Raw genomic sequence first — 24,941 nt, forward strand, 5'->3', positions numbered from 1 at the left:
TGTCTTAGGTATCGCGGCTTAACCTCATTGAAGTCTAGAGGGTGGACAACACGTTGGTCTTACTCAGAGCGGTGTCCGAATTCTATTTTCGACGTTATACGTGCCACTTTCATTGTGGCCAACTACGATTCGATACAGAATGCACGAAACCTGAAAGACACCCTAACGGATACAAAGAGAGTAGTGTTTGTCTGCTGAATAATGGGAATGCAAGGGTCTGTGTCGTCTATATGGCTGTATGTAGCACCATTAGTCTTCGGGGTGGCGGGCGTAGCTCAGATGGTAGAGCGCTGGCTTAGTGTGCGAGAGGTACTGGGATCAATACCCAGTGCCTCCAGAATTTTTAACACATAATTCACAACCAGCAGATGTGTCTAGGAAGATACAAGCGAATGATTAGCATCCACAATTGACAAGCGTGCTGTTATTAGTGCGCAGGAAGCACCCTCCTCCCTCACCTACACTTAATTTAGAAACAGTACAAGTGTTCCCGTAAGATTGTCAAGCCTATGTCGGAAAGATCTGCCTTGCGCCGAGTTCACGTAAATCCCACTGCACATTCCTATTCTTTGCGTGCAGTCAGCTGCTACTGGTGTTGCTAGTTGTGACTGCTGATAACAGATGCCGTAGCAATCAATTCATGGAGTGAGTTGTATGTTTTGCGATAGTCTGTCTCTGACAAGCAAGCACAGGTGACATAGGTGCGAACACAGGAAGCTTGCAGACCCTCGCTGCCTGCAGACACCGAGCAGCCACACTAGGAGAGCGGCCTAAGCCGTAGGCGAAATGTGCTCATTCGCTTTGGCGCGACGTCGAACTATAAATAATGCTGTCACTAGCGTGAGCGTTGTGGAAAGTCGGAAAAGTCGGCTGCGAGGGTGAGTGCCAAGTTTGGGGAACGTTTCGTAGTATGCGCATTGCAATGGAGACGCGGAAACTTGTTGTGGCCCAGTGTTTTGCAGTTGGACGACAAGATTGGTACACAGTAGTAAAGAGCGAGGCACTGAGTTGGCATGAATAATGGAGTGCACAATGGGGCTCGAGATGTGTTTGTTACCTCAGGTGCTGTATGATTGTCGACAAGGAGTGAAAACGGAGCAATTTATGACGGCTCTTTCAATTTAAGACGTTAAAAACAGACGGAATTTGCATTTGTAATACCAGAGCATCGAAACTACTTGGAACTTTTGTGTATATGAACGGGTCCGCGCCTTTGTACTCTGCTCCCTTCACCGCTACAAACCAACCAACCATCGTGTCCGTGCGCATCTGAGTCGCAAAGAATGGGGAATAGCGCAGTTTGGTAGTGCATGGGGCGTAGCTCAGTTGGTAGAGCGTTCGCTTTGCATGTGAAAGGTCCACGGTTCAAGCCGCGCCGCATCCATTTTTTGTGGTCAGTGCATGGTAAGTGTTGGTCGCGGCGAACCTAAAGGCACGCAAGATGTTGCAAAGCCAGCGTCACAGACTGATATGATGTATACTGACATAAGGAGAGCAAGATGTAAGTGTGGGGACCGGCTGTTATCGAGGTGTCATCGAGTGCAGATCTGTCTTAGGTATCGCGGCTTAACCTCATTGAAGTCTAGAGGGTGGACAACACGTTGGTCTTACTCAGAGCGGTGTCCGAATTCTATTTTCGACGTTATAAGTGCCACTTTCATTGTGGCCAACTACGATTCGATACAGAATGCACGAAACCTGAAAGACACCCTAACGGATACATAGAGAGTAGTGTTTGTCTGCTGAATAATGGGAGTGCAAGGCTCTGTGTCGTCTATATGGCTGTATGTAGCACCATTAGTCTTCGGGGGAGGCGGGCGTAGCTCAGATGGTAGAGCGCTCGCTTAGTATGCGAGAGGTACTGGGATCAATACCCAGTGCCTGCAGAATTTTTAACACACCTACATGCGCACCTTGCCATGCAAGAGGAATAATTCACAACCAGCAGATGTGTCTAGGAAGATACAAGCGAATGATTAGCATCCACAATTGACAAGCGTGCTGTTATTAGTGCGCAGGAAGCACCCTCCTCCCACGCCTACACTTAATTTAGAAACAGTACAAGTGTTCCCGTAAGATTGTCAAGCCTATGTCGGAAAGATCTGCCTTGCGCCGAGTTCACGTAAATCCCACTGCACATTCCTATTCTTTGCGTGCAGTCAGCTGCTACTGGTGTTGCTAGTTGTGACTGCTGATAACAGATGCCGTAGCAATCAATTCATGGAGTGAGTTGTGTGTTTTGCGATAGTCTGTCTCTGACAAGCAAGCACAGGTGACATAGGTGCGAACACAGGAAGCTTGCAGACCCTCGCTGCCTGCAGACACCGAGCAGCCACACTAGGAGGGCGGCCTAAGCCGTAGCCGAAATGTGCTCATTCGCTTTGGCGCGACGTCGAACTATAAATAATGCTGTCACTAGCGTGAGCGTTGCGTGAGCGTCGTGGAAAGTCGGAAAAGTCGGCTGCGAGGGTGAGTGCCAAGTTTGGGGAACGTTTCGTAGTATGCGCATTGCAATGGAGACGCGGAAACTTGTTGTGGCCCAGTGTTTTGCAGTTGGACGACAAGATTGGTACACAGTAGTAAAAAGCGAGGCACTGAGTTGGCATGAATAATGGAGTGCACAATGGGGTTCGAGATGTGTTTGTTACCTCAGGTGCTGTATGATTGTCGACAAGGAGTGAAAACGGAGCAATTTGTGACGGCTCTTTCAATTTAAGACGTTAAAAACAGACGGAATTTGCATTTGTAATACCAGAGCATCGAAACTACTTGCAACTTTTGTGTATATGAACGGGTCCGCGCCTTTGTACTCTGCTCCCTTCACCGCTACAAACCAACCAACCATCGTGTCCGTGCGCATCTGAGTCGCAAAGAATGGGGAATAGCGCAGCTTGGTCGTGCATGGGGCGTAGCTCAGTTGGTAGAGCGTTCGCTTTGCATGTGAAAGGTCCACGGTTCAAGCCGCGGCGCATCCATTTTTTGTGGTCAGTGCATGGTAAGTGTTGGTCGCGGCGAACCTAAAGGCACGCAAGATGTTGCAAAGCCAGCGTCACAGACTGATATGATGTATACTGACGTAAGGAGAGCAAGATGTAAGTGTGGGGACCGGCTGTTATCGAGGTGTCATCGAGTGCAGATCTGTCTTAGGTATCGCGGCTTAACCTCATTGAAGTCTAGAGGGTGGACAACACGTTGGTCTTACTCAGAGCGGTGTCCGAATTCTATTTTCGACGTTATACGTGCCACTTTCATTGTGGCCAACTACGATTCGATACAGAATGCACGAAACCTGAAAGACACCCTAACGGATACAAAGAGAGTAGTGTTTGTCTGCTGAATAATGGGAATGCAAGGGTCTGTGTCGTCTATATGGCTGTATGTAGCACCATTAGTCTTCGGGGTGGCGGGCGTAGCTCAGATGGTAGAGCACTCGCTTAGTATGCGAGAGGTACTGGGATCAATACCCAGTGCCTCCAGAATTTTTAACACACCTACATGCGCACCTTGCCATGCAAGAGGAATAATTCACAACCAGCAGATGTGTCTAGGAAGATACAAGCGAATGATTAGCATCCACAATTGACAAGCGTGCTGTTATTAGTGCGCAGGAAGCACCCTCCTCCCACGCCTACACTTAATTTAGAAACAGTACAAGTGTTCCCGTAAGATTCTCAAGCCTATGTCGGAAAGATCTGCCTTGCGCCGAGTTCACGTAAATCCCACTGCACATTCCTATTCTTTGCGTGCAGTCAGCTGCTACTGGTGTTGCTAGTTGTGACTGCTGATAACAGATGCCGTAGCAATCAATTCATGGAGTGAGTTGTATGTTTTGCGATAGTCTGTCTCTGACAAGCAAACACAGGTGACATAGGTGCGAACACAGGAAGCTTGCAGACCCTCGCTGCCTGCAGACACCGAGCAGCCACACTAGGAGGGCGGCCTAAGCCGTAGGCGAAATGTGCTCATTCGCTTTGGCGCGACGTCGAACTATAAATAATGCTGTCACTAGCGTGAGCGTTGCGTGAGCGTCGTGGAAAGTCGGAAAAGTCGGCTGCGAGGGTGAGTGCCAAGTTTGGGGAACGTTTCGTAGTATGCGCATTGCAATGGGGACGCGGAAACTTGTTGTGGCCCAGTGTTTTGCAGTTGGACGACAAGATTGGTACACAGTAGTAAAGAGCGAGGCACTGAGTTGGCATGAATAATGGAGTGCACAATGGGGCTCGAGATGTGTTTGTTACCTCAGGTGCTGTATGATTGTCGACAAGGAGTGAAAACGGAGCAATTTATGACGGCTCTTTCAATTTAAGACGTTAAAAACAGACGGAATTTGCATTTGTAATACCAGAGCATCGAAACTACTTGGAACTTTTGTGTATATGAACGGGTCCGCGCCTTTGTACTCTGCTCCCTTCACCGCTACAAACCAACCAACCATCGTGTCCGTGCGCATCTGAGTCGCAAAGAATGGGGAATAGCGCAGTTTGGTAGTGCATGGGGCGTAGCTCAGTTGGTAGAGCGTTCGCGTTGCATGTGAAAGGTCCACGGTTCAAGCCGCGGCGCATCCATTTTTTGTGGTCAGTGCATGGTAAGTGTTGGTCGCGGCGAACCTAAAGGCACGCAAGATGTTGCAAAGCCAGCGTCACAGACTGATATGATGTATACTGACGTAAGGAGAGCAAGATGTAAGTGTGGGGACCGGCTGTTAACGAGGTGTCATCGAGTGCAGATCTGTCTTAGGTATCGCGGCTTAACCTCATTGAAGTCTAGAGGGTGGACAACACGTTGGTCTTACTCAGAGCGGTGTCCGAATTCTATTTTCGACGTTATAAGTGCCACTTTCATTGTGGCCAACTACGATTCGATACAGAATGCACGAAACCTGAAAGACACCCTAACGGATACATAGAGAGTAGTGTTTGTCTGCTGAATAATGGGAGTGCAAGGCTCTGTGTCGTCTATATGGCTGTATGTAGCACCATTAGTCTTCGGGGGGGGCGGGCGTAGCTCAGATGGTAGAGCGCTCGCTTAGTATGCGAGAGGTACTGGGATCAATACCCAGTGCCTGCAGAATTTTTAACACACCTACATGCGCACCTTGCCATGCAAGAGGAATAATTCACAACCAGCAGATGTGTCTAGGAAGATACAAGCGAATGATTAGCATCCACAATTGACAAGCGTGCTGTTATTAGTGCGCAGGAAGCACCCTCCTCCCACGCCTACACTTAATTTAGAAACAGTACAAGTGTTCCCGTAAGATTCTCAAGCTTATGTCGGAAAGATCTGCCTTGCGCCGAGTTCACGTAAATCCCACTGCACATTCCTATTCTTTGCGTGCAGTCAGCTGCTACTGGTGTTGCTAGTTGTGACTGCTGATAACAGATGCCGTAGCAATCAATTCATGGAGTGAGTTGTGTGTTTTGCGATAGTCTGTCTCTGACAAGCAAGCACAGGTGACATAGGTGCGAACACAGGAAGCTTGCAGACCCTCGCTGCCTGCAGACACCGAGCAGCCACACTAGGAGGGCGGCCTAAGCCGTAGCCGAAATGTGCTCATTCGCTTTGGCGCGACGTCGAACTATAAATAATGCTGTCACTAGCGTGAGCGTTGCGTGAGCGTCGTGGAAAGTCGGAAAAGTCGGCTGCGAGGGTGAGTGCCAAGTTTGGGGAACGTTTCGTAGTATGCGCATTGCAATGGAGACGCGGAAACTTGTTGTGGCCCAGTGTTTTGCAGTTGGACGACAAGATTGGTACACAGTAGTAAAAAGCGAGGCACTGAGTTGGCATGAATAATGGAGTGCACAATGGGGTTCGAGATGTGTTTGTTACCTCAGGTGCTGTATGATTGTCGACAAGGAGTGAAAACGGAGCAATTTGTGACGGCTCTTTCAATTTAAGACGTTAAAAACAGACGGAATTTGCATTTGTAATACCAGAGCATCGAAACTACTTGCAACTTTTGTGTATATGAACGGGTCCGCGCCTTTGTACTCTGCTCCCTTCACCGCTACAAACCAACCAACCATCGTGTCCGTGCGCATCTGAGTCGCAAAGAATGGGGAATAGCGCAGCTTGGTCGTGCATGGGGCGTAGCTCAGTTGGTAGAGCGTTCGCTTTGCATGTGAAAGGTCCACGGTTCAAGCCGCGGCGCATCCATTTTTTGTGGTCAGTGCATGGTAAGTGTTGGTCGCGGCGAACCTAAAGGCACGCAAGATGTTGCAAAGCCAGCGTCACAGACTGATATGATGTATACTGACGTAAGGAGAGCAAGATGTAAGTGTGGGGACCGGCTGTTATCGAGGTGTCATCGAGTGCAGATCTGTCTTAGGTATCGCGGCTTAACCTCATTGAAGTCTAGAGGGTGGACAACACGTTGGTCTTACTCAGAGCGGTGTCCGAATTCTATTTTCGACGTTATACGTGCCACTTTCATTGTGGCCAACTACGATTCGATACAGAATGCACGAAACCTGAAAGACACCCTAACGGATACAAAGAGAGTAGTGTTTGTCTGCTGAATAATGGGAATGCAAGGGTCTGTGTCGTCTATATGGCTGTATGTAGCACCATTAGTCTTCGGGGTGGCGGGCGTAGCTCAGATGGTAGAGCGCTCGCTTAGTATGCGAGAGGTACTGGGATCAATACCCAGTGCCTCCAGAATTTTTAACACACCTACATGCGCACCTTGCCATGCAAGAGGAATAATTCACAACCAGCAGATGTGTCTAGGAAGATACAAGCGAATGATTAGCATCCACAATTGACAAGCGTGCTGTTATTAGTGCGCAGGAAGCACCCTCCTCCCACGCCTACACTTAATTTAGAAACAGTACAAGTGTTCCCGTAAGATTCTCAAGCCTATGTCGGAAAGATCTGCCTTGCGCCGAGTTCACGTAAATCCCACTGCACATTCCTATTCTTTGCGTGCAGTCAGCTGCTACTGGTGTTGCTAGTTGTGACTGCTGATAACAGATGCCGTAGCAATCAATTCATGGAGTGAGTTGTGTGTTTTGCGATAGTCTGTCTCTGACAAGCAAGCACAGGTGACATAGGTGAGAACACAGGAAGCTTGCAGACCCTCGCTGCCTGAAGACACCGAGCAGCCACACTAGGAGAGCGGCCTAAGCCGTAGGCGAAATGTGCTCATTCGCTTTGGCGCGACGTCGAACTATAAATAATGCTGTCACTAGCGTGAGCGTTGCATGTGCGTCGTGGAAAGTCGGAAAAGTCGGCTGCGAGGGTGAGTGCCAAGTTTGGGGAACGTTTCGTAGTATGCGCATTGCAATGGAGACGCGGAAACTTGTTGTGGCCCAGTGTTTTGCAGTTGGACGACAAGATTGGTACACAGTAGTAAAGAGCGAGGCACTGAGTTGGCATGAATAATGGAGTGCACAATGGGGCTCGAGATGTGTTTGTTACCTCAGGTGCTGTATGATTGTCGACAAGGAGTGAAAACGGAGCAATTTGTGACGGCTCTTTCAATTTAAGACGTTAAAAACAGACGGAATTTGCATTTGTAATACCAGAGCATCGAAACTACTTGGAACTTTTGTGTATATGAACGGGTCCGCGCCTTTGTACTCTGCTCCCTTCACCGCTACAAACCAACCAACCATCGTGTCCGTGCGCATCTGAGTCGCAAAGAATGGGGAATAGCGCAGCTTGGTCGTGCATGGGGCGTAGCTCAGTTGGTAGAGCGTTCGCTTTGCATGTGAAAGGTCCACGGTTCAAGCCGCGGCGCATCCATTTTTTGTGGTCAGTGCATGGTAAGTGTTGGTCGCGGCGAACCTAAAGGCACGCAAGATGTTGCAAAGCCAGCGTCACAGACTGATATGATGTATACTGACGTAAGGAGAGCAAGATGTAAGTGTGTGGACCGGCTGTTATCGAGGTGTCATCGAGTGCAGATCTGTCTTAGGTATCGCGGCTTAACCTCATTGAAGTCTAGAGGGTGGACAACACGTTGGTCTTACTCAGAGCGGTGTCCGAATTCTATTTTCGACGTTATACGTGCCACTTTCATTGTGGCCAACTACGATTCGATACAGAATGCACGAAACCTGAAAGACACCCTAACGGATACAAAGAGAGTAGTGTTTGTCTGCTGAATAATGGGAATGCAAGGGTCTGTGTCGTCTATATGGCTGTATGTAGCACCATTAGTCTTCGGGGTGGCGGGCGTAGCTCAGATGGTAGAGCGCTCGCTTAGTATGCGAGAGGTACTGGGATTAATACCCAGTGCCTCCAGAATTTTTAACACACCTACATGCGCACCTTGCCATGCAAGAGGAATAATTCACAACCAGCAGATGTGTCTAGGAAGATACAAGCGAATGATTAGCATCCACAATTGACAAGCGTGCTGTTATTAGTGCGCAGGAAGCACCCTCCTCCCACGCCTACACTTAATTTAGAAACAGTACAAGTGTTCCCGTAAGATTCTCAAGCCTATGTCGGAAAGATCTGCCTTGCGCCGAGTTCACGTAAATCCCACTGCACATTCCTATTCTTTGCGTGCAGTCAGCTGCTACTGGTGTTGCTAGTTGTGACTGCTGATAACAGATGCCGTAGCAATCAATTCATGGAGTGAGTTGTGTGTTTTGCGATAGTCTGTCTCTGACAAGCAAGCACAGGTGACATAGGTGCGAACACAGGAAGCTTGCAGACCCTCGCTGCCTGCAGACACCGAGCAGCCACACTAGGAGGGCGGCCTAAGCCGTAGGCGAAATGTGCTCATTCGCTTTGGCGCGACGTCGAACTATAAATAATGCTGTCACTAGCGTGAGCGTTGCGTGAGCGTCGTGGAAAGTCGGAAAAGTCGGCTGCGAGGGTGAGTGCCAAGTTTGGGGAACGTTTCGTAGTTGCGCATTGCAATGGAGACGCGGAAACTTGTTGTGGCCCAGTGTTTTGCAGTTGGACGACAAGATTGGTACACAGTAGTAAAAAGCGAGGCACTGAGTTGGCATGAAAAATGGAGTGCACAATATGGCTCGAGATGTGTTTGTTACCTCAGGTGCTGTATGATTGTCGACAAGGAGTGAAAACGGAGCAATTTGTGACGGCTCTTTCAATTTAAGACGTTAAAAACAGACGGAATTTGCATTTGTAATACCAGAGCATCGAAACTACTTGGAACTTTTGTGTATATGAACGGGTCCGCGCCTTTGTACTCTGCTCCCTTCACCACTACAAACCAACCAACCATCGTGTCCGTGCGCATCTGAGTCGCAAAGAATGGGGAATAGCGCAGCTTGGTCGTGCATGGGGCGAAGCCCAGTTGGTAGAGCGTTCGCTTTGCATGTGAAAGGTCCAGCGTTCAACCCGCGGCGCATCCATTTTTTGTGGTCAGTGCATGGGAAGTATTGGTCGCGGCGAACCTAAAGGCACGCAAGATGTTGCAAAGCCAGCGTCACAGACTGATATGATGTATACTGACGTAAGGAGAGCAAGATGTAAGTGTGGGGACCGGCTGTTATCGAGGTGTCATCGAGTGCAGATCTGTCTTAGGTATCGCGGCTTAACCTCATTGAAGTCTAGAGGGTGGACAACACGTTGGTCTTACTCAGAGCGGTGTCCGAATTCTATTTTCGACGTTATACGTGCCACTTTCATTGTGGCCAACTACGATTCGATACAGAATGCACGAAACCTGAAAGACACCCTAATGGATACAAAGAGAGTAGTGTTTGTCTGCTGAATAATGGGAATGCAAGGGTCTGTGTCGTCTATATGGCTGTATGTAGCACCATTAGTCTTCGGGGTGGCGGGCGTAGCTCAGATGGTAGAGCGCTCGCTTAGTATGCGAGAGGTACTGGGATCAATACCCAGTGCCTCCAGAATTTTTAACACACCTACATGCGCACCTTGCCATGCAAGAGGAATAATTCACAACCAGCAGATGTGTCTAGGAAGATACAAGCGAATGATTAGCATCCACAATTGACAAGCGTGCTGTTATTAGTGCGCAGGAAGCACCCTCCTCCCACGCCTACACTTAATTTAGAAACAGTACAAGTGTTCCCGTAAGATTCTCAAGCCTATGTCGGAAAGATCTGCCTTGCGCCGAGTTCACGTAAATCCCACTGCACATTCCTATTCTTTGCGTGCAGTCAGCTGCTACTGGTGTTGCTAGTTGTGACTGCTGATAACAGATGCCGTAGCAATCAATTCATGGAGTGAGTTGTGTGTTTTGCGATAGTCTGTCTCTGACAAGCAAGCACAGGTGACATAGGTGCGAACACAGGAAGCTTGCAGACCCTCGCTGCCTGCAGACACCGAGCAGCCACACTAGGAGGGCGGCCTAAGCCGTAGGCGAAATGTGCTCATTCGCTTTGGCGCGACGTCGAACTATAAATAATGCTGTCACTAGCGTGAGCGTTGTGGAAAGTCGGAAAAGTCGGCTGCGAGGGTGAGTGCCAAGTTTGGGGAACGTTTCGTAGTATGCGCATTGCAATGGAGACGCGGAAACTTGTTGTGGCCCAGTGTTTTGCAGTTGGACGACAAGATTGGTACACAGTAGTAAAGAGCGAGGCACTGAGTTGGCATGAATAATGGAGTGCACAATGGGGCTCGAGATGTGTTTGTTACCTCAGGTGCTGTATGATTGTCGACAAGGAGTGAAAACGGAGCAATTTGTGACGGCTCTTTCAATTTAAGACGTTAAAAACAGACGGAATTTGCATTTGTAATACCAGAGCATCGAAACTACTTGGAACTTTTGTGTATATGAACGGGTCCGCGCCTTTGTACTCTGCTCCCTTCACCGCTACAAACCAACCAACCATCGTGTCCGTGCGCATCTGAGTCGCAAAGAATGGGGAATAGCGCAGCTTGGTCGTGCATGGGGCGTAGCTCAGTTGGTAGAGCGTTCGCTTTGCATGTGAAAGGTCCACGGTTCAAGCCGCGGCGCATCCATTTTTTGTGGTCAGTGCATGGTAAGTGTTGGTCGCGGCGAACCTAAAGGCACGCAAGATGTTGCAAAGCCAGCGTCACAGACTGATATGATGTATACTGACGTAAGGAGAGCAAGATGTAAGTGTGGGGACCGGCTGTTATCGAGGTGTCATCGAGTGCAGATCTGTCTTAGGTATCGCGGCTTAACCTCATTGAAGTCTAGAGGGTGGACAACACGTTGGTCTTACTCAGAGCGGTGTCCGAATTCTATTTTCGACGTTATACGTGCCACTTTCATTGTGGCCAACTACGATTCGATACAGAATGCACGAAACTTGAAAGACACCCTAACGGATACATAGAGAGTAGTGTTTGTCTGCTGAATAATGGGAGTGCAAGGCTCTGTGTCGTCTATATGGCTGTATGTAGCACCATTAGTCTTCGGGGGGGCGGGCGTAGCTCAGATGGTAGAGCGCTCGCTTAGTATGCGAGAGGTACTGGGATCAATACCCATTGCCTGCAGAATTTTTAACACACCTACATGCGCAACTTGCCATGCAAGAGGAATAATTCACAACCAGCAGATGTGTCTAGGAAGATACAAGCGAATGATTAGCATCCACAATTGACAAGCGTGCTGTTATTAGTGCGCAGGAAGCACCCTCCTCCCACGCCTACACTTAATTTAGAAACAGTACAAGTGTTCCCGTAAGATTCTCAAGCCTATGTCGGAAAGATCTGCCTTGCGCCGAGTTCACGTAAATCCCACTGCACATTCCTATTCTTTGCATGCAGTCAGCTGCTACTGGTGTTGCTAGTTGTGACTGCTGATAACAGATGCCGTAGCAATCAATTCATGGAGTGAGTTGTGTGTTTTGCGATAGTCTGTCTCTGACAAGCAAGCACAGGTGACATAGGTGCGAACACAGGAAGCTTGCAGACCCTCGCTGCCTGCAGACACCGAGCAGCCACACTAGGAGGGCGGCCTAAGCCGTAGGCGAAATGTGCTCATTCGCTTTGGCGCGACGTCGAACTATAAATAATGCTGTCACTAGCGTGAGCGTTGTGGAAAGTCGGAAAAGTCGGCTGCGAGGGTGAGTGCCAAGTTTGGGGAACGTTTCGTAGTATGCGCATTGCAATGGAGACGCGGAAACTTGTTGTGGCCCAGTGTTTTGCAGTTGGACGACAAGATTGGTACACAGTAGTAAAAAGCGAGGCACTGAGTTGGCATGAATAATGGAGTGCACAATGGGGCTCGAGATGTGTTTGTTACCTCAGGTGCTGTATGATTGTCGACAAGGAGTGAAAACGGAGCAATTTGTGACGGCTCTTTCAATTTAAGACGTTAAAAACAGACGGAATTTGCATTTGTAATACCAGAGCATCGAAACTACTTGGAACTTTTGTGTATATGAACGGGTCCGCGCCTTTGTACTCTGCTCCCTTCACCACTACAAACCAACCAACCATCGTGTCCGTGCGCATCTGAGTCGCAAAGAATGGGGAATAGCGCAGCTTGGTCGTGCATGGGGCGAAGCCCAGTTGGTAGAGCGTTCGCTTTGCATGTGAAAGGTCCAGCGTTCAACCCGCGGCGCATCCATTTTTTGTGGTCAGTGCATGGGAAGTATTGGTCGCGGCGAACCTAAAGGCACGCAAGATGTTGCAAAGCCAGCGTCACAGACTGATATGATGTATACTGACGTAAGGAGAGCAAGATGTAAGTGTGGGGACCGGCTGTTATCGAGGTGTCATCGAGTGCAGATCTGTCTTAGGTATCGCGGCTTAACCTCATTGAAGTCTAGAGGGTGGACAACACGTTGGTCTTACTCAGAGCGGTGTCCGAATTCTATTTTCGACGTTATACGTGCCACTTTCATTGTGGCCAACTACGATTCGATACAGAATGCACGAAACCTGAAAGACACCCTAATGGATACAAAGAGAGTAGTGTTTGTCTGCTGAATAATGGGAATGCAAGGGTCTGTGTCGTCTATATGGCTGTATGTAGCACCATTAGTCTTCGGGGTGGCGGGCGTAGCTCAGATGGTAGAGCGCTCGCTTAGTATGCGAGAGGTACTGGGATCAATACCCAGTGCCTCCAGAATTTTTAACACACCTACATGCGCACCTTGCCATGCAAGAGGAATAATTCACAACCAGCAGATGTGTCTAGGAAGATACAAGCGAATGATTAGCATCCACAATTGACAAGCGTGCTGTTATTAGTGCGCAGGAAGCACCCTCCTCCCATGCCTACACATAATTTAGAAACAGTACAAGTGTTCCCGTAAGATTGTCAAGCCTATGTCGGAAAGATCTGCCTTGCGCCGAGTTCACGTAAATCCCACTGCACATTCCTATTCTTTGCGTGCAGTCAGCTGCTAATGGTGTTGCTAGTTGTGACTGCTGATAACAGATGCCGTAGCAATCAATTCATGGAGTGAGTTGTGTGTTTTGCGATAGTCTGTCTCTGACAAGCAAGCACAGGTGACATAGGTGCGAACACAGGAAGCTTGCTGACCCTCGCTGCCTGCAGACACCGAGCAGCCACACTAGGAGGGCGGCCTAAGCCGTAGCCGAAATGTGCTCATTCGCTTTGGCGCGACGTCGAACTATAAATAATGCTGTCACTAGCGTGAGCGTTGCGTGAGCGTCTTGGAAAGTCGGAAAAGTCGGCTGCGAGGGTGAGTGCCAAGTTTGGGGAACGTTTCGTAGTATGCGCGTTGCAACGGAGACGCGGAAACTTGTTGTGGCCCTGTGTTTTGCAGTTTGACGACAAGATTGGTACACAGTAGTAAAGAGCGAGGCACTGAGTTGGCATGAATAATGGAGTGCACAATGGGGCTCGAGATGTGTTTGTTACCTCAGGTGCTGTATGATTGTCGACAAGGAGTGAAAACGGAGCAATTTGTGACGGCTCTTTCAATTTAAGACGTTAAAAACAGACGGAATTTGCATTTGTAATACCAGAGCATCGAAACTACTTGGAACTTTTGTGTATATGAACGGGTCCGCGCCTTTGTACTATGCTCCCTTCACCGCTACAAACCTTCCAACCATCGTGTCCGTGCGCATCTGAGTCGCAAAGAATGGGGAAGAGCGCAGTTTGGTCGTGCGTGGGGCGTAGCTCAGTTGGTAGAGCGTTCGATTGGCATGTGAAAGGTCCAGGGTTCAAGCCGCGGCGCCTCCATTTTTTGTGGTCAGTGCATGTTAAGTGTTGGTCGCGGCGAACCTAAAGGCACGCAAGATGTTGCAAAGCCAGCGTCACAGACTGATATGATGTATACTGACGTAAGGAGAGCAAGATGTAAGTGTGGGGACCGGCTGTTATCGAGGTGTCATCGAGTGCAGATCTGTCTTAGGTATCGCGGCTTAACCTCATTGAAGTCTAGAGGGTGGACAACACGTTGGTCTTACTCAGAGCGGTGTCCGAATTCTATTTCGACGTTATACGTGCCACTTTCATTGTGGCCAACTACGATTCGATACAGAATGCACGAAACCTGAAAGACACCCTAACGGATACAAAGAGAGTAGTGTTTGTCTGCTGAATAATGGGAATGCAAGGGTCTGTGTCGTCTATATGGCTGTATGTAGCACCATTAGTCTTCGGGGTGGCGGGCGTAGCTCAGATGGTAGAGCGCTCGCTTAGTATGCGAGAGGTACTGGGATCAATACCCAGTGCCTCCAGAATTTTTAACACACCTACATGCGCACCTTGCCATGCAAGAGGAATAATTCACAACCAGCAGATGTGTCTAGGAAGATACAAGCGAATGATTATCATCCACAATTGACAAGCGTGCTGTTATTAGTGCGCAGGAAGCACCCTCCTCCCACGCCTACACTTAATTTAGAAACAGTACAAGTGTTCCCGTAAGATTCTCAAGCCTATGTCGGAAAGATCTGCCTTGCGCCGAGTTCACGTAAATCCCACTGCACATTCCTATTCTTTGCGTGCAGTCAGCTGCTACTGGTGTTGCTAGTTGTGACTGCTGATAACAGATGCCGTAGCAATCAATTCATGGAGTGAGTTGTATGTTTTGCGATAGTCTGTCTCTGACAAGCAAGCACAGGTGACATAGGTGCGAACACAGGAAGCTTGCAGACCCTCGCTGCCTGCAGACACCGAGCAGCCACACTAGGAGAGCGGCCTAAGCCGTAGGCGAAATGTGCTCATTCGCTTTGGCGCGACGTCGAACTATAAATAATGCTGTCACTAGCGTGAGCGCTGCATGAGCGTCGTGGAAAGTCGGAAAAGTCGGCTGCGAGGGTGAGTGCCAAGTTTGGGGAACGTTTCGTAGTATGCGCATTGCAATGGAGACGCGGAAACTTGTTGTGGCCCAGTGTTTTGCAGTTGGACGACAAGATTGGTACACAGTAGTAAAGAGCGAGGCACTGAGTTGGCATGAATAATGGAGTGCACAATGGGGCTCGAGATGTGTTTGTTAGGTGCTGTATGATTGTCGACAAGGAGTGAAAACGGAGCAATTTGTGACGGCTCTTTCAATTTAAGACGTTAAAAACAGACAGAATTTGCATTTGTAATACCAGAGCATCGAAACTACTTGTAACTTTTGTGTATATGAACGGGTCCGCGCCTTTGTACTCTGCTCCCTTCACCGCTACAAACCTTCCAACCATCGTGTCCGTGCGCATCTGAGTCGCAAAGAATGGGGAATAGTGCAGCTTGGTCGTGCATGGGGCGTAGCTCAGTTGGTAGAGCGTTCGCTTGTCATGTGAAAGGTCCAGGGTTCAAGCCGCGGCGCCTCCGTTTTTTGTGGTCAGTGCATGGTAAGTGTTGGTCGCGGCGAACCTAAAGGCACGCAAGATGTTGCAAAGCCAGCGTCACAGACTGATATGATGTATACTGACGTAAGGAGAGCAAGATGTAAGTGTGGGGACCGGCTGTTATCGAGGTGTCATCGAGTGCAGATCTGTCTTAGGTATCGCGGCTTAACCTCATTGAAGTCTAGAGGGTGGACAACACGTTGGTCTTACTCAGAGCGGTGTCCGAATTCTATTTTCGACGTTATACGTGCCACTTTCATTGTGGCCAAATACGATTCGATACAGAATGCACGAAACCTGAAAGACACCCTAACGGATACAAAGAGAGTAGTGTTTGTCTGCTGAATAATGGGAATGCAAGGGTCTGTGTCGTCTATATGGCTGTATGTAGTACCATTAGTCTTCGGGGTGGCGGGCGTAGCTCAGATGGTAGAGCGCTCGCTTAGTATGCGAGAGGTACTGGGATCAATACCCAGTGCCTCCAGAATTTTTAACACACCTACATGCGCACCTTGCCATGCAAGAGGAATAATTCACAACCAGCAGATGTGTCTAGGAAGATACAAGCGAATGATTAGCATCCACAATTGACAAGCGTGCTGTTATTAGTGCGCAGGAAGCACCCTCCTCCCACGCCTACACTTAATTTAGAAACAGTACAAGTGTTCCCGTAAGATTCTCAAGCCTATGTCGGAAAGATCTGCCTTGCGCCGAGTTCACGTAAATCCCACTGCACATTCCTATTCTTTGCGTGCAGTCAGCTGCTACTGGTGTTGCTAGTTGTGACTGCTGATAACAGATGCCGTAGCAATCAATTCATGGAGTGAGTTGTATGTTTTGCGATAGTCTGTCTCTGACAAGCAAGCACAGGTGACATACGTGCGAACACAGGAAGCTTGCAGACCCTCGCTGCCTGCAGACACTGAGCAGCCACACTAGGAGGGCGGCCTAAGCCGTAGGCGAAATGTGCTCATTCGCTTTGGCGCGACGTCGAACTATAAATAATGCTGTCACTAGCGTGAGCGTTGCGTGAGCGTCGTGGAAAGTCAGAAAAGTCGGCTGCGAGGGTAAGTGCCAAGTTTGGGGAACGTTTCGTAGTATGCGCATTGCAATGGAGACGCGGAAACTTGTTGTGGCCCTGTGTTTTGCAGTTTGACGACAAGATTGGTACACAGTAGTAAAGAGCGAGGCACTGAGTTGGCATGAATAATGGAGTGCACAATGGGGCTCGAGATGTGTTTGTTACCTCAGGTGCTGTATGATTGTCGACAAGGAGTGAAAACGGAGCAATTTGTGACGGCTCTTTCAATTTAAGACGTTAAAAACAGACGGAATTTGCATTTGTAATACCAGAGCATCGAAACTACTTGCAACTTTTGTGTATATGAACGGGTCCGCGCCTTTGTACTCTGCTCCCTTCACCGCTACAAAATTTCCAACCATCGTGCCGTGCGAATCTGAGTCGCAAAGAATGGGGAATAGCGCAGTTTGGTCGTGCATGGGGCGTAGCTCAGTTGGTAGAGCGTTCGCTTTGCATGTGAAAGGTCCAGCGTTCAAGCCGCGGCGCATCCATTTTTTGTGGTCAGTGCATGGTAAGTGTTGGTCGCGGCGAACCTAAAGGCACGCAAGATGCTGCAAAGCCAGCGTCACAGACTGATATGATGTATACTGACGTAAGGAGAGCAAGATGTAAGTGTGGGGACCGGCTGTTATCGAGGTGTCATCGAGTGCAGATCTGTCTTAGGTATCGCGGCTTAACCTCATTGCAGTCTAGAGGGTGGACAACACGTTGGTCTTACTCAGAGCGGTGTCCGAATTCTATTTTCGACGTTATACGTGCCACTTTCATTGTGGCCAACTACGATTCGATACAGAATGCACGAAACCTGAAAGACACCCTAACGGATACAAAGAGAGTAGTGTTTGTCTGCTGAATAATGGGAATGCAAGGGTCTGTGTCGTCTATATGGCTGTATGTAGCACCATTAGTCTTCGGAGTTGCGGGCGTAGCTCAGATGGTACAGTGCTCGCTTAGTATGCGAGAGGTACTGGGATCAATACCCAGTGCCTCCAGAATTTTTAACACACCTACATGCGAACCTTGCCATGCAAGAGGAATAATTCACAACCAGCAGATGTGTCTAGGAAGATACAAGCGAATGATTAGCATCCACAATTGACAAGCGTGCTGTTATTAGTGCGCAGGAAGCACCCTCCTCCCACGCCTACACTTAATTTAGAAACAGTACAAGTGTTCCCGTAAGATTCTCAAGCCTATGTCGGAAAGATCTGCCTTGCGCCGAGTTCACGTAAATCCCACTGCACATTCCTATTCTTTGCGTGCAGTCAGCTGCTACTGGTGTTGCTAGTTGTGACTGCTGATAACAGATGCCGTAGCAATCAATTCATGGAGTGAGTTGTGTGTTTTGCGATAGTCTGTCTCTGACAAGCAAGCACAGGTGACATAGGTGCGAACACAGGAAGCTTGCAGACCCTCGCTGCCTGCAGACACCGAGCAGCCACACTAGGAGGGCGGCCTAAGCCGTAGCCGAAATGTGCTCATTCGCTTTGGCGCGACGTCGAACTATAAATAATGCTGTCACTAGCGTGAGCGTTGCGTGAGCGTCGTGGAAAGTCGGAAAAGTCGGCTGCGAGGGTGAGTGCCAAGTTTGGGGAACGTTTCGTAGTATGCGCATTGCAATGGAGACGCGGAAACTTGTTGTGGCCCTGTGTTTTGCAGTTTGACGACAAGATTGGTACACAGTAGTAAAGAGCGAGGCACTGAGTTGGCATGAATAATGGAGTGCACAATGGGGTTCGAGATGTGTTTGTTACCTCAGGTGCTGTATGATTGTCGACAAGGAGTGAAAACGGAGCAATTTGTGACGGCTCTTTCAATTTAAGACGTTAAAAACAGACGGAATTTGCATTTGTAATACCAGAGCATCGAAACTACTTGGAACTTTTGTGTATATGAACGGGTCCGCGCCTTTGTACTCTGCTCCCTTCACCGCTACAAACCAACCAACCATCGTGTCCGTGCGCATCTGAGTCGCAAAGAATGGGGAATAGCGCAGTTTGGTAGTGCATGGGGCGTAGCTCAGTTGCTAGAGCGTTCGCTTTGCATGTGAAAGGTCCAGAGTTCAAGCCGCGGCGCCTCAATTTTTTGTGGTCAGTGCATTGTACGTGTTGGTCGCGGCGAACCTAAAGGCACGCAAGATGTTGCAAAGCCAGCGTCACAGACTGATATGATGTATACTGACGTAAGGAGAGCAAGATGTAAGTGTGGGGACCGGCTGTTATCGAGGTGTCATCGAGTGCAGATCTGTCTTAGGTATCGCGGCTTAACCTCATTGAAGTCTAGAGGGTGGACAACACGTTGGTCTTACTCAGAGCGGTGTCCGAATTCTATTTTCGACGTTATACGTGCCACTTTCATTGTGGCCAACTACGATTCGATACAGAATGCACGAAACCTGAAAGACACCCTAACGGATACAAAGAGAGTAGTGTTTGTCTGCTGAATAATGGGAATGCAAGGGTCTGTGTCGTCTATATGGCTGTATGTAGCACCATTAGTCTTCGGGGTGGCGGGCGTAGCTCAGATGGTAGAGCGCTCGCTTAGTATGCGAGAGGTGCTGGGCTCAATACCCAGTGCCTCCAGAATTTTTAACACACCTACATGTGCACCTTGCCATGCAAGAGGAATAATTCACAACCAGCAGATGTGTCTAGGAAGATACAAGCGAATGATTAGCATCCACAATTGACAAGCGTGCTGTTATTAGTGCGCAGGAAGCACCCTCCTCCCACGCCTACACTTAATTTAGAAACAGTACAAGTGTTCCCGTAAGATTCTCAAGCCTATGTCGGAAAGATCTGCCTTGCGCCGAGTTCACGTAAATCCCACTGCACATTCCTATTCTTTGCGTGCAGTCAGCTGCTACTGGTGTTGCTAGTTGTGACTGCTGATAACAGATGCCGTAGCAATCAATTCATGGAGTGAGTTGTGTGTTTTGCGATAGTCTGTCTCTGACAAGCAAGCACAGGTGACATAGGTGCGAACACAGGAAGCTTGCAGACCCTCGCTGCCTGCAGACACCGAGCAGCCACACTAGGAGGGCGGCCTAAGCCGTAGGCGAAATGTGCTCATTCGCTTTGGCGCGACGTCGAACTATAAATAATGCTGTCACTAGCGTGAGCGTCGTGGAAAGTCGGAAAAGTCGGCTGCGAGGGTGAGTGCCTTGTTTGGGGAACGTTTCGTAGTATGCGCATTGCAATGGAGACGCGGAAACTTGTTGTCGCCCAGTGTTTTGCAGTTGGACGACAAGATTGGTACACAGTAGTAAAGAGCGAGGCACTGAGTTGGCATGAATAATGGAGTGCACAATGGGGCTCGAGATGTGTTTGTTACCTCAGGTGCTGTATGATTGTCGACAAGGAGTGAAAACGGAGCAATTTGTGACGGCTCTTTCAATTTAAGACGTTAAAAACAGACGGAATTTGCATTTGTAATACCAGAGCATCGAAACTACTTGGAACTTTTGTGTATATGAACGGGTCCGCGCCTTTGTACTCTGCTCCCTTCACCGCTACAAACCAACCAACCATCGTGTCCGTGCGCATCTGAGTCGCAAAGAATGGGGAATAGCGCAGCTTGGTCGTGCATGGGGCGTAGCTCAGTTGGTAGAGCGTTCGCTTTGCATGTGAAAGGTCCAGCGTTCAAGCCGCGGCGCATCCATTTTTTGTGGTCAGTGCATGGTAAGTGTTGGTCGCGGCGAACCTAAAGGCACGCAAGATGTTGCAAAGCCAGCGTCACCGACTGATATGATGTATACTGACGTAAGGAGAGCAAGATGTAAGTGTGGGGACCGGCTGTTATCGAGGTGTCATCGAGTGCAGATCTGTCTTAGGTATCGCGGCTTAACCTCATTGAAGTCTAGAGGGTGGACAACACGTTGGTCTTACTCAGAGCGGTGTCCGAATTCTATTTCGACGTTATACGTGCCACTTTCATTGTGGCCAACTACGATTCGATACAGAATGCACGAAACCTGAAAGACACCCTAACGGATACAAAGAGAGTAGTGTTTGTCTGCTGAATAATGGGAATGCAAGGGTCTGTGTCGTCTATATGGCTGTATGTAGCACCATTAGTCTTCGGGGTGGCGGGCGTAGCTCAGATGGTAGAGCGCTCGCTTAGTATGCGAGAGGTACTGGGATCAATACCCAGTGCCTCCAGAATTTTTAACACACCTACATGCGCACCTTGCCATGCAAGAGGAATAATTCACAACCAGCAGATGTGTCTAGGAAGATACAAGCGAATGATTATCATCCACAATTGACAAGCGTGCTGTTATTAGTGCGCAGGAAGCACCCTCCTCCCACGCCTACACTTAATTTAGAAACAGTACAAGTGTTCCCGTAAGATTCTCAAGCCTATGTCGGAAAGATCTGCCTTGCGCCGAGTTCACGTAAATCCCACTGCACATTCCTATTCTTTGCGTGCAGTCAGCTGCTACTGGTGTTGCTAGTTGTGACTGCTGATAACAGATGCCGTAGCAATCAATCCATGGAGTGAGTTGTGTGTTTTGCGATAGTCTGTCTCTGACAAGCAAGCACAGGTGACATAGGTGCGAACACAGGAAGCTTGCAGACCCTCGCTGCCTGCAGACACCGAGCAGCCACACTAGGAGGGCGGCCTAAGCCGTAGCCGAAATGTGCTCATTCGCTTTGGCGCGACGTCGAACTATAAATAATGCTGTCACTAGCGTGAGCGTTGCGTGAGCATCGTGGAAAGTCGGAAAAGTCGGCTGCGAGGGTGAGTGCCAAGTTTGGGGAACGTTTCGTAGTATGCGCATTGCAATGGAGACGCGGAAACTTGTTGTCGCCCAGTGTTTTGCAGTTGGACGACAAGATTGGTACACAGTAGTAAAGAGCGAGGCACTGAGTTGGCATGAATAATGGAGTGCACAATGGGGCTCGAGATGTGTTTGTTACCTCAGGTGCTGTATGATTGTCGACAAGGAGTGAAAACGGAGCAATTTGTGACGGCTCTTTCAATTTAAGACGTTAAAAACAGACGGAATTTGCATTTGTAATACCAGAGCATCGAAACTACTTGGAACTTTTGTGTATATGAACGGGTCCGCGCCTTTGTACTCTGCTCCCTTCACCGCTACAAACCAACCAACCATCGTGTCCGTGCGCATCTGAGTGGCAAAGAATGGGGAATACCGCAGCTTGGTCGTGCATGGGGTGTAGCTCAGTTGGTAGAGCGTTCGCTTTGCATGTGAAAGGTCCAGCGTTCAAGCCGCGGCGCATCCATTTTTTGTGGTCAGTGCATGGTAAGTGTTGGTCGCGGCGAACCTAAAGGCACGCAAGATGTTGCAAAGCCAACGTCACAGACTGATATGATGTATACTGACGTAAGGAGAGCAAGATGTAAGTGTGGGGACCGGCTGTTATCGAGGTGTCATCGAGTGCAGATCTGTCTTAGGTATCGCGGCTTAACCTCATAGAAGTCCAGAGGGTGGACAACACGTTGGTCTTACTCAGAGCGGTGTCCGAATTCTATTTTCGACGTTATACGTGCCACTTTCATTGTGGCCAACTACGATTCGATACAGAATGCACGAAACCTGAAAGACACCCTAACGGATACAAAGAGAGTAGTGTTTGTCTGCTGAATAATGGGAATGCAAGGGTCTGTGTCGTCTATATGGCTGTATGTAGCACCATTAGTCTTCGGGGTGGCGGGCGTAGCTCAGATGGTAGAGCGCTCGCTTAGTATGCGAGAGGTAGTGGGATCAATACCCAGTGCTTCCAGAATTTTTAACACACCTACATGCGCACCTTGCCATGCAAGAGGAATAATTCACAACCAGCAGATGTGTCTAGGAAGATACAAGCGAATGATTAGCATCCACAATTGACAAGCGTGCTGTTATTAGTGCGCAGGAAGCACCCTCCTCCCACGCCTACACTTAATTTAGAAACAGTACAAGTGTTCCCGTAAGATTCTCAAGCCTATGTCGGAAAGATCTGCCTTGCGCCGAGTTCACGTAAATCCCACTGCACATTCCTATTCTTTGCGTGCAGTCAGCTGCTACTGGTGTTGCTAGTTGTGACTGCTGATAACAGATGCCGTAGCAATCAATCCATGGAGTGAGTTGTGTGTTTTGCGATAGTCTGTCTCTGACAAGCAAGCACAGGTGACATAGGTGCGAACACAGGAAGCTTGCAGACCCTCGCTGCCTGCAGACACCGAGCAGCCACACTAGGAGGGCGGCCTAAGCCGTAGCCGAAATGTGCTCATTCGCTTTGGCGCGACGTCGAACTATAAATAATGCTGTCACTAGCGTGAGCGTTGCGTGAGCATCGTGGAAAGTCGGAAAAGTCGGCTGCGAGGGTGAGTGCCAAGTTTGGGGAACGTTTCGTAGTATGCGCATTGCAATGGAGACGCGGAAACTTGTTGTCGCCCAGTGTTTTGCAGTTGGACGACAAGATTGGTACACAGTAGTAAAGAGCGAGGCACTGAGTTGGCATGAATAATGGAGTGCACAATGGGGCTCGAGATGTGTTTGTTACCTCAGGTGCTGTATGATTGTCGACAAGGAGTGAAAACGGAGCAATTTGTGACGGCTCTTTCAATTTAAGACGTTAAAAACAGACGGAATTTGCATTTGTAATACCAGAGCATCGAAACTACTTGGAACTTTTGTGTATATGAACGGGTCCGCGCCTTTGTACTCTGCTCCCTTCACCGCTACAAACCAACCAACCATCGTGTCCGTGCGCATCTGAGTGGCAAAGAATGGGGAATACCGCTGCTTGGTCGTGCATGGGGCGTAGCTCAGTTGGTAGAGCGTTCGCTTTGCATGTGAAAGGTCCAGCGTTCAAGCCGCGGCGCATCCATTTTTTGTGGTCAGTGCATGGTAAGTGTTGGTCGCGGCGAACCTAAAGGCACGCAAGATGTTGCAAAGCCAGCGTCACAGACTGATATGATGTATACTGACGTAAGGAGAGCAAGATGTAAGTGTGGGGACCGGCTGTTATCGAGGTGTCATCGAGTGCAGATCTGTCTTAGGTATCGCGGCTTAACCTCATAGAAGTCCAGAGGGTGGACAACACGTTGGTCTTACTCAGAGCGGTGTCCGAATTCTATTTTCGACGTTATACGTGCCACTTTCATTGTGGCCAACTACGATTCGATACAGAATGCACGAAACCTGAAAGACACCCTAACGGATACAAAGAGAGTAGTGTTTGTCTGCTGAATAATGGGAATGCAAGGGTCTGTGTCGTCTATATGGCTGTATGTAGCACCATTAGTCTTCGGGGTGGCGGGCGTAGCTCAGATGGTAGAGCGCTCGCTTAGTATGCGAGAGGTACTGGGATCAATACCCAGTGCTTCCAGAATTTTTAACACACCTACATGCGCACCTTGCCATGCAAGAGGAATAATTCACAACCAGCAGATGTGTCTAGGAAGATACAAGCGAATGATTAGCATCCACAATTGACAAGCGTGCTGTTATTAGTGCGCAGGAAGCACCCTCCTCCCACGCCTACACTTAATTTAGAAACAGTACAAGTGTTCCCGTAAGATTCTCAAGCCTATGTCGGAAAGATCTGCCTTGCGCCGAGTTCACGTAAATCCCACTGCACATTCCTATTCTTTGCGTGCAGTCAGCTGCTACTGGTGTTGCTAGTTGTGACTGCTGATAACAGATGCCGTAGCAATCAATCCATGGAGTGAGTTGTGTGTTTTGCGATAGTCTGTCTCTGACAAGCAAGCACAGGTGACATAGGTGCGAACACAGGAAGCTTGCAGACCCTCGCTGCCTGCAGACACCGAGCAGCCACACTAGGAGGGCGGCCTAAGCCGTAGCCGAAATGTGCTCATTCGCTTTGGCGCGACGTCGAACTATAAATAATGCTGTCACTAGCGTGAGCGTCGTGGAAAGTCGGAAAAGTCGGCTGCGAGGGTGAGTGCCAAGTTTGGGGAACGTTTCGTAGTATGCGCATTGCAATGGAGACGCGGAAACTTGTTGTCGCCCAGTGTTTGTCAGTTGGACGACAAGATTGGTACACAGTAGTAAAGAGCGAGGCACTGAGTTGGCATGAATAATGGAGTGCACAATGGGGCTCGAGATGTGTTTGTTACCTCAGGTGCTGTATGATTGTCGACAAGGAGTGAAAACGGAGCAATTTGTGACGGCTCTTTCAATTTAAGACGTTAAAAACAGACG

General features: G+C 49.0%; 5 non-coding genes across 5 annotated transcripts; all 5 read left to right on the forward strand.

The window, feature by feature from the left end:
• The first annotated feature begins 1,813 nt into the window (after positions 1-1,813).
• Positions 1,814-1,886, forward strand: Trnat-agu (transfer RNA threonine (anticodon AGU)). The gene has a single exon. It is a non-coding gene; the product is annotated as a tRNA-Thr (tRNA).
• Positions 1,887-4,994: 3,108 nt separating this feature from the next.
• Trnat-agu (transfer RNA threonine (anticodon AGU)) lies at positions 4,995-5,067 on the forward strand. Its single transcript has one exon. It is a non-coding gene; the product is annotated as a tRNA-Thr (tRNA).
• A 12,117-nt stretch (positions 5,068-17,184) lies between these two features.
• Positions 17,185-17,256, forward strand: Trnaa-ugc (transfer RNA alanine (anticodon UGC)). The gene has a single exon. It is a non-coding gene; the product is annotated as a tRNA-Ala (tRNA).
• Positions 17,257-20,353: 3,097 nt separating this feature from the next.
• Positions 20,354-20,425, forward strand: Trnaa-ugc (transfer RNA alanine (anticodon UGC)). Its single transcript has one exon. It is a non-coding gene; the product is annotated as a tRNA-Ala (tRNA).
• Positions 20,426-23,532: 3,107 nt separating this feature from the next.
• On the forward strand, positions 23,533-23,604 carry Trnaa-ugc (transfer RNA alanine (anticodon UGC)). The gene has a single exon. It is a non-coding gene; the product is annotated as a tRNA-Ala (tRNA).
• Positions 23,605-24,941: the final 1,337 nt, after the last annotated feature.

Source organism: Schistocerca gregaria, chromosome 10 (assembly GCF_023897955.1).
Source record: "Schistocerca gregaria isolate iqSchGreg1 chromosome 10, iqSchGreg1.2, whole genome shotgun sequence".
Taxonomy (NCBI): Eukaryota; Metazoa; Arthropoda; class Insecta; order Orthoptera; family Acrididae; genus Schistocerca; species Schistocerca gregaria.